This window comes from Cnephaeus nilssonii (genome assembly GCF_951640355.1).
Source record: "Cnephaeus nilssonii genome assembly, chromosome: 18".
In the NCBI taxonomy this organism is placed as follows: Eukaryota; Metazoa; Chordata; class Mammalia; order Chiroptera; family Vespertilionidae; genus Cnephaeus; species Cnephaeus nilssonii.
The window spans coordinates 50,285,433-50,295,655 of NC_137089.1; the positions used below are offsets into that span (position 1 = coordinate 50,285,433).

The following is a 10,223-nucleotide window of genomic DNA, read 5'->3' on the forward strand; positions in this document are numbered from 1 at the left end:
GGCCAGCCTTGACTACTGTCTTCCTCTTTGAGTGCCCTTGGTAGTCACCGTCTGCCTCACGGATGTAAAGATAAGAACCTTTTGTGTTCTCTATTGCTTAACACTACGTGACCTTTGAAGGCTAAGCCAATGCCCATAGAACTCCCAGACCATCCCAGCATACACGAGGCTACCTCACCTTGACCTACCCACTTTTGCAGAATTATCAATTATAGTTTATGTATCTTTAATAACAGGGCCTTGTTTCTCTAATAAGCTCGTGTGGGCATGGCCTGCATTTGTATTTCCATGAAGTCTTCACACAAGCCCTCACTAAATATTGGTCAAATAGATGTCACAGAGTCTTTCGAAGGATGTACAATCATTCCATGCAGTGTTTATATGGTACCCATCATCCTTCCATGTCCCGCGTAGTACGTGTTATTTTCAAAGGTGAGGGAGCATGAATTTAGAGCACTGGGTTACCCGTTGAGTGAGCCTAGGAGGGGAGGTTATGTGTTCTTGTCAACATCAACATTAGCGACCAGATGGTCTTGGAGGTGAGGGCCTGCGCATGCCCGTCCACTGGAATGAGGAGCATCTTGTTTTTCTGATGCATGCTTTTTTTCTAATTTGTCCATTCCGCTGGAATGGTCAGCTGCTTCACTCCAATGTTGCACAGCCACAGGTCGAAGCAATTGTAAGGCACTATTCTGGAGGTAACTCAGGCCTGTACTGTTCACTTGAACAACGAAAAGGCTGAATCGTCCAACTAGTGCCGGTAGAACTGATGTTAGTACCATTGTGGAACCTTCCCAATTGTGTGCTATTGATCAGACAACTAAGCCAGCACCCACCTGCTTGGCCATCCTTCTCTGGCTTGAGACATTTCACGTAATGACCTGTGTGCAAGATTCAAGTCTCTCTCACTCCTGCGCACTGCTGACTTCAAAACAGCCCGGCTTTATCAGCACGCTTTGTGGGGCTAGATTTTTCAGGTCTGCCAGTCTCACCATAAAAATGTGAGTAACATCGTTAGATGAAATAGTACATAAAGGAAACTTCAGCAATAAAAATTAATAGTGTATCCACTCACTGCCTAAGGTCCGCTGCTTATTGAATCAGTCTGGTTGCTAAGGATAAAATCATAAAGCTTACTAAAGGAAAGTGACGTAAAAATATATTTGTTTATGATCGTTCAATACCAGGAGGGGAATCAAATCTGTGATTTGAAAACTATTTTTCAAAAATATACCAGAATTCAGAATAAAAAGCAATTTACCTTCACTCTGTAGGGTATGTGAAGACTGCAGGACTATGGCAAAACAACTCTCCACCACGCGCAGTGTTTCAAGGTGAGAGAAAATCCTTGTCAAGTCGTAGCAGTGAAAGCAGACGAGGGACGATGATTAATGCAGCTGCTGGCAGGCCAGAATAAAGCTGACACCCAGGCACTCCCCGTCATAAGAAGGCACGAGAACCTATTACCTCTGCATTCTCATTTCTAAAGTACTGTGGGCCCATGTTTAAATGTGTGCAACTGTTTTCAGCATTAAAGTAAGATTATGGAAATTGTTGGTGAGCCATATTGCTGATGTTTCCTATTACTCTTAACACATAAATTCTTTGGTTTCCCCAGTAGTCGCTTAGCAAGTCCTAACTCAAAACTGTTCACACCTGTGTCTCACACAGTTTAGGTGCGGGACAGGGGGGATTTGATGTTTCTAGGGACACGAAACATCGCCACATGGAATGCCCCACTCGGGAGGGTTACTTGGATAACAATGCCTGTCCTTGAACAAACACCAAACACAAACACAAATGTCCTTCACCGAAATCTTTCACCTGACTGACCGACTCTTCAAAGTGATTTCTTTTTTTACTTTTGATCTACAGGTTTGGGGATCACAAATCGTGTCCCCTCTGACATGGAATACTTCTGTGCCACCTTCGTTATTCCTAATAAGAAAATTAGAGTACCATTAAGAGTACTCTACTGAGCTGTACAAATTAGGGGAACAGTAGTGTTGTGACAAATGTATTCCCAAATGGTCCAAACGATGTAGATTATTTTGTTCTTCACACGACAGTACTAGACAGGTGAGCCTGTTGGCAGGGCAAGTCTCCTCCATGGACTAATTCAGGGACTCAAGTTCAAGGTCACTTACTGTCTCCATCCCCACCAGACTAAAGGGGAGGGAAGCAAGGAGGACCACACACAGGCCTTGGGGACAGAATGGGAGTGACATGCTGACACTGGCTAGAATTCAGCCACTAACACCTTTTGGGGGGGGGAGAGGTACAAACCCAGAAAACAAAGGTAATACTTATTTTGATGAGCAACTAGTTGCTTCTCTCACAGATATATAACTTAAACCTTTGATACATTTTAACTTGATGAAAAATGAATGTTTATTTTTATTGAATTTATTGGGGTGACATCCTATATAATAAAAGGATAATATGCAAATAGACTGAACAGCAGAACAACCAAACAACCAATCAAAGCATAATATGCTAATGATATGCTAAGGCTGCTCAATTGCTCGCTATGATGTGCACTGACCACCAGGGGGCAGGCAGTCAACTAGTCAACCAGTCGCTATGATGTGCACTGACCACCAGGGGGCAGATGCTCCAACCCGTAGGTTAGCTTGCTGCTGTGGTCCTGCTGATCGGGACTGAGCTAGATGGGCCAGACACACCCTGGAACCCTCCCGTGGTCCCTCCCCAAGCCGATCGTGCACCGGTGGGGTCCCTCAGCCTGGCCTGCACCCTCTCACAATCTGGGACCCCTCAGGGGTTGTCAAAGAGCCGGTTTCAGCCCGATCCTGCAGGCCACTCCCCTTGGGCTCATGGCTGGCGAGCACTGCTGTGGCAGCGCAAGCCTCTCCCGATTGGAACTGATTGGGCGTGAGCCCGAGACAGGCACAGTGGGGCCGGGATGAGCAGGAGAGGCAGGTAGGAGCTGCAGGCAGCATTGGACTGCAGGTTTTGGCCTTATCCCGGCAGGCCACCCAGAGGGACCCCACCCATGCACGAATTCGTGCACCAAGCCTCTAGTTGGTTAATAAAATCATATGGGTTTCAGGTACACAATTCTATATACATCATCTATCTATTGTATTGTGTGTTCATCACCCTGAAAACCTGACCAATTTGGTAATTTACAAATTAGGCATAAATTCAGAATACTCTGATGTACTGTATTTCATAATGTATTATATCTACTTTTCAGATAAGAAAACTTGGGCTCAATGTGACTTAATCTAAGGTCCCAACTTCACCTCGTCTTTAACTACAAGTTTAGCTTTTCTACCAGACATTTTCAGAGTTCCCAGTAAAATATCAAGAATACTAACAAAGCAGTGTCTACTTTGCATCAAACCTGCTTATTGATCTTTCTTCCATCAATACTTCATGTTAACCTAAGCCAAAAATTGCTGTAGAGGCAATAAATATGTTACAGAAATTGAGAAAATACACGAGAACTTGACCAAATACTAAAGATACATAATAGGTACTCAAGTACATTTTTCAAACATTGTTTTGACATTATAACAAAGATGAATCCAGGCCCAGATGGTTTTGATGGTGAATTCTTCCAAACATTTAAGAAGGAAAAAGTATCAACTATAGACAATATCCTTGCCAAAATATAAGCGAAGAGAATACTTCCCTTTTATACTTTTGTTTGGCCAGTATTACATCAATACCAAAAGCAGAGACATAAGATCAGAACACTAAAGACCAATATCCCTCATGAACAAAGAAAAATTATAAACAAGGCATAACATATTAAACATAGCAAGATATAGAAAATCTAATATGCTGTAACCAAATGGGTGCATGGAGAGACCCTGGAAATGCAAGGCTGACCCAACGTTAAAAAATCAACCAATATGGTTTATCATGTAGACAGACTAAAGAAAAGAGCCGTAAGATCTTTTCAAAATATGCATAAACAGCATTTTATAAACTTCCACATCTACTCATAGTAAAACAAACAAATAAACATCCTCTTAGCAAACTAGAAATGGATAAGCACTTCAAGTAGCCTGATAAAAATTTAAAAATTGCAGCAAAAATCTTATTTTGTGGTAAGGACTGACTGTTTTCCCCAAACTGTAGGAAAGCAAAGATGTTCACTTGCCCTTATTCAATATCACACCCACAAGGCAAAGGAAAGAGAGAAGCATATAGGTGAGACAACAAGAAAAAATAAAACTATCACTATACATAAATTGCATGATTATCTACTCAGAATGTCCTATAGAATCAAAAAGCAGGGAAGCAGGGTGCCTAGGACAATCCGTGAGTTTATAAAGCCACAGATGATAGGACCAATACACAAATTTCAATATTTTTTATGTACTAGCAATAACAATTGGAAACTGAAGTTTAAACAGTAACAACACGTTAGGAGTTTTAAAAAGATCCAAACTGGTTCCCAGCTTCCACATCCCTCCTCCTTTCCATATCAGAACCAAAGCCTCTGCCGAGAAATAGCAATTAACCAGTTCTAGCTGCATTCTCTGGGACTCAGCATCATCACCGTCCTTGAAATAACCTTCATGCAGCATCTTGGTCCTCATAACTGTACCAAACTCCTGCTCCTAAGCATCATTTTAGCTTGCAGGTTCCCATTTCTTATGTCTGTCTTAGCATCTTGGTTGCTGATCTGAAATTCCTCATCTGGGATTCTGTTCCATACACTAATCACCTACTAAGATCAGGGCATTTTCCCTAAATGCCAGTTTAGAATTTAAAGACCCTGCTGTGACAGATTTTTGGGTTCTGGTTGTAAGGACTCCTGGGTATTGTTCTTGCTAGATTTTCATTTCCAAATCTCATTCTCATTCCCAATGAACTATCCCTCTTCTTTACTTTGCCCCCTTCTCCATTTCCTTTCCAAACCTTTACCCAAATTTAATTGCCACCTTTCTACTTTGTGAGGGGAGAAAACTGGGCAGTGTAGTCTCTGCATCGGCTGGGGACCATGGACATGATGGGCCCAATAAGGTCACATCCAGAATGAGGAGAGGCTCCAGGTGCTGCGTCTGAGTGAGATGGTGACCAAGGTGAATGCAGACATGAATGAGGCAGCTCTTCTGCCTCCAGGTAATTTCAGACCTGCAGCTCCCAGGTCCTTAGAAAACGACTCAAAGCATGAGGTCTCGCTGCTATAATCTTGGGTAAGTTCCCCTCCCCACCTCTGGAGAAATTAATAAACCCTCCCTCCTGTCTAAGTCCTCCCAATCTCTCTAAGAACTTGGTCTCTACTGAGACAATCCCATTTGCTCCACTCTCAAGAAGAGTAACAGAAGCATTGCAGGGTTACAGTTTTCTTCTCTTGTAGATCCATTTTCAGTGGGCAAGCTAGAGGGACTCAGAAAGGGAAAGTGCTCAATCCAAACCCCGGGATGGGCACAAACTTCGCCTCCTAGGTAGGATAAACGTCACCTCATACCTGGCTGGTGTGGCTCAGCTGGTTGGAGCATCATACTGTACACCAAAAGATTGCAGGTTCAATTCCTGGCCAGGGCACATACCTGGGTTGCCAGTTCGATCGGGGGTGCTTTCACTCAGCTGGCATGGCTCAGTGGTCAAGTGTCAACCTATGAACCAGGAGGTCATGGTTTGATTCCTGGTCAAGGGCACGTGCCCTGGTTGCAGGCTCATTCCCCAGTGTGGGGGAGGCAGCCGATCAATGATTCTCTCTCATCACTGATGTTTATATATCTCTCCCTCTCCCTTCCTCTCTGAAATTAATAAAAATATATTTTAGAAACATTTTTTAAAAGAAAACAGAGGAAAGGTTCTTCATTGAAGCCAATCCATGTGATTATTTGGATATGCAAATTTGCATGTAGGAGATAATAAACCTTGATCACCTCATTAAGTTCTCGGGTATTTTCCACAAAGTAATAATAGTTACAACAGAGTAGTTCTTTATTACAAGATGTTTTACTCAAAATTCACTTATTTATACCAATCTCAACAACGGGAATTGGCAGGAGAACGTCAATATTCCTGCCCTGTATCTTCCTGCATTTAACTAGATGATCCCATGCCATTACATTAATCTCCCCATTATCCTACAGAGCCCAGATGCCAACAAGCACCTTCCATTGGAAGTCTCTTATCATCGCCCCCATAGTCATTAGAATCTAAGCTGTGGTCTTTCTCTACTGACCATCTGCCTCTCTGGATTTATTATTTCTAGTAGTCCCACCGTTGATCATTTAATGACACAAAGAAAGTTCTTTAATCCCCTTTCAATTATCTCTTTCTTTTACTTATCCCACCAACAAACACTCAGTCAACTTGAAAAAAAAGTTTCCCAACCCATTCCCTCATTTGTATTCCCATTGCCACTGCCTGGTCAGGTCCCTGTACTCCATTCTTTGGCCTTTGAATTACCTCCAAACCAGTCTTCCCGGCTTCAGGTTTCACTTCCCATCAGTCATCCAGTCTCCACAGCCCTCCCACACAAATGGAAGGGACTTCATTTTTACCCTAATAAAAGCTTCCAGTGACTCACAGCAGAAAGTACTCAATGTACATTTGTGAAATGAAATATTAAATAGTACTCAGGTTGTCCACCATGGCACTCTGCAAAATGAGAGGCACGCAATAACTGAAGTGCACCTTCCCATTGATGTTAATGTTTAATAGATCTTGAAAGAGGTCTGAAAGCACAGAAATCTAAATATTTTCCTCAAAGGGAAGGGAAAGAGAATCAGTTCCTAACATATTTCTGAACAATATTCCAGAGTGCCGTTGCTCCCACAATCCTCTGCGTCCCCAGTCGCTAGGAGAGAGGTACCTCTCCTTTTCCCTCTCCCTTTCCTTAAGAGTTGTCTGCTGGTTCTCAGCTTGAAGAAGATTCTACAGTCCTTACTGGTCATTTTTCTTGTCATTACCATATTTTGAAGCACAGTTAACCTAGTTTTCTAGTGTGAGCTTTCTTTTTGTCCATCTTTTAAAAAATGAAATGATTTAAAATATTTTTAATCTGTAAACTAGACAAGAGTTAGTTCTACAGTGTCCAAGTCCTTCCAGCAGTTGTCTCTTATAGGGACGAGCAGGGTCATGGGCATGACCTGTCTGCAGCAGAAATAGGCCTTCTTGCTGCTGCTACCCCGTCTTCATGTATGCTAGCATCTCTTGGAAGGATGCTAGTTTAATGAATCTTGGAACGAGTTTTTCATTGAATCAACAAGGAGCTCATAGTGCACTGTCTTCTGCTAGTACTTCTTCCCATAATTGTCAGACTATAACATTGGAAGTACAGGTTCACTCCCTCTGTCTTCTCAACACCGTGGAGTTGCAGGCCAGGCCAGAGACATTTTGTACAGCTTTGGTCTGTTTGCTAGAGACTTAGATGAACTGAGTGGTTATCCAGAGGATAAGATAACTCCTTAGAATTTTCCCCAAATCCTTCTACAACTTAAAAGGAGGAGCCTCTATACAGAGTACCTAGGGGTGACTGGGAAGAAAAAATTGCACTTTAGAAGAGATCGTTTTGATGATTGTGGTCCTAGTCTCAACCCAGGGCTTGATGATGACCATAGAAGTTCTTCTCAAGTATCTGGTTATTATAACAGAATGGATTATGAAGATGACATATTAAGAGATGGAGAAAGATATAGGAATGATTCTTTTTTTGGTGAGACCTTGCATAACTATCATAAATTTTTCAGTGAGTATGAGAGAATGAGACGTGATTCTGGCCCCTTACAAGAAAGATCCCTCTTTGAGAAAAAAAGGGGCATTCCTCCAAATAGCAATATTGCAGACTTCCATGGACTCTTACCAAAAGGCTATCCCCATCTGTGTGTATATGTGATTTTCCAGTTCATTCTAATAAGGAGTAGAGTCAACATATCAATGGAGCAAGTCACAGTCGCCAATGCTAGCTGCTTCTTGAAATCTATCCAGAATGGAATCCTGACAATGATACAGGACACACAACGGGTTATCCCTTCATGTTGCAACTATCTACAAACACAGTGCCAGGAATTTGGGGGCCTCCACCTCCCTCGTTTCATCCTGGGGAACCAGCAGTCAGACCAAGAGGAAACCTGGGCGCTGGGAATGGGAACCTGCAAGGACCAAGACATATGCAAAAAGGCAGAGTGGAAACTAGCCAAGTTGTTCACATCATGGATTTCCAACGAGGGAAAATGTGAGATATCAATTATTTCAGCTGGTGGAACCATTTGGAGTCATTTTAATTCATCTGATTTTAAATAAAATTGATGAGGCATTTATTGAAATGGCAACCACAGAAGATGCTCAGGCTGCAGGGGATTATTATACAACCACACCAGCATTAGTATTTGGCAAGCCAGTGAGAGTCCATTTATCCCAGAAGTACAAAAGAATAGAGAAACCTGAAGGGAAGCCAGGCCAGAAGTTTGATCAGAAGCAGGAGCTTGGACGTGTGATACAGAACTTACTTCATTCTGGCTATTCTGACAGTGTTGTCCTTAAGCTTGCTGAGCCTTATGGGAAAATAAAGAATTATATACTGATGAGGATGAAAAGTCAGGCCTTTATTGAGATGGAGACAAGGGAAGATGCAATGACAATGGCTGACCACTATTTGCAAAAGGCCCTTTGGTTTCAGAGGAGACGTGTGAAAGTTGGCCTAAGAAACACAAAAAATTGGTACTAAGGATTCCTAACAGAGGCATTGACTTACTGAAAAAAGAAGTCCCGAAAAAGGTCTTATTCTCCAGATGGCAGAGAGTCTCCAAGTGGTAAGAAATCCAAAACTGATGGTTCCCAGAAGACTGAAAGTACAACTGAAGGTAAAGAATAGGAAGAGGCCCTAGCCGGTTTGGCTCAGTGAATAGAACATCAGCCCATGTACTGAAGGGTCCCGGGTTGGATTCCAGTCAAGGGCGCATACCTCAGTTGCAGGCTCCTCCCCGGTCTGGGCCCTGGTCAGGGCGCACGAAGGAGGCAACCAATAGATGTCTTTCTCTCACATCGATGTTTTTCTCTCTGTCTTTCCCTCTCTCGCCTACTCTCCCTAAAAGTCAATGGAAAAATATCCTCCTGTGAGGATTAAAAAATAAGAATAGTAAAATAAAGTGAAAGAACAAGAAGAGAAGTCAGGTGAAGAGGGTGAAAAAGACACAAAAGATGACCAGGCAGACTCAGAACCAAGCATGCTTCTCGAACCCAAAGATGAGCTACCTGTAGGTGAAGCAGCAGCAGAAAGTGGCAGTTCAGGGGAGATGAGATCCTGCTAATTTAGATGATATGACTTCTGCTGGGAAAAAGGAACCTCGGACAAAGCTGTGAAAAAAGATGGAGATGCGAGTGCTTCAGCTGCAAAGAAAAAGCTTAAAAAGCATCGTTTCCCAGGGAACATGGAAGGTTTTGTCACTCTAAATGAGGCTGGATGAGGAAGATTCAAAACTTCAGAAACTTCATAAATCAGGCATGGCATTTAAATCTGGTGACAACTGGTTGAAATTAAGGTGGACAAGATCAAGGAACCTGATCAACAAAATGAAACAGTGCTGGAAAATGGAATTAAAAATGAGGAAAATACAGAACCAGGCGCTGAATCTGCTGAGAATGTTGATGATCCCAACAAAGACACAAGTGAAAATGCAGGCGGCCACAGTGATGGAAACAAGGACGACTATACAATCCCCGATGAGCATAGCATTGGACCACATCAACCCAGTGTTCCTGTTCCTGTTGGCATAGACCATGTGATTCCTAAAACAGGGCTTCACATAAGCTGTGTTCACTCTTTTACACAAATGAAGAAGTTGCAAAGGATACTCATTGCAGCAGCCTTCCTCATTATCAGAAATTTAAGAAACTTCTGAATAAATTGGCAGAACACAAGCAGAAGGAAGTTTAAGATGTGCAAGAAGCTTAATGATTTCAAAGAAAATAATAGTTCATTTTTAATGTTGACTTTTTTAAATATAACACTAATAATGAGAAGAAAACTACTGTACTCCTTTGTTTTAGTGCAGTGATGGCGAACCTATGTTCTGATGACACGTGGCCACTGAGGCGGCCGCATGCCGAGGATGAAACATTTGCTGCTCCTGAGGATGAAACATTTGCGAAATAATGTTTTTTCCTCAAAGTGACACACTACCCGAGTTAGGCTCAGTTTTTTGGCGAAGTTTGACACACCAAGCTCAAAAGGTTGCCCATCACTGTTTTAGTGGAAAAATCATAGACGTCTATTCTTGTGTTAAGTG

The 10,223-nt window shown here is 42.4% G+C and overlaps 1 pseudogene across 1 annotated transcript; it reads left to right on the forward strand.

Annotated features, from left to right (window-relative positions):
• The first annotated feature begins 353 nt into the window (after positions 1–353).
• On the forward strand, positions 354–9,871 carry LOC307114125 (matrin-3-like; annotated as a pseudogene). Its single transcript has 4 exons — positions 354–432; positions 1,876–1,967; positions 7,009–8,798; positions 9,085–9,871. The product of its transcript is annotated as a matrin-3-like (transcript).
• The last annotated feature ends 352 nt before the right edge of the window (positions 9,872–10,223 follow it).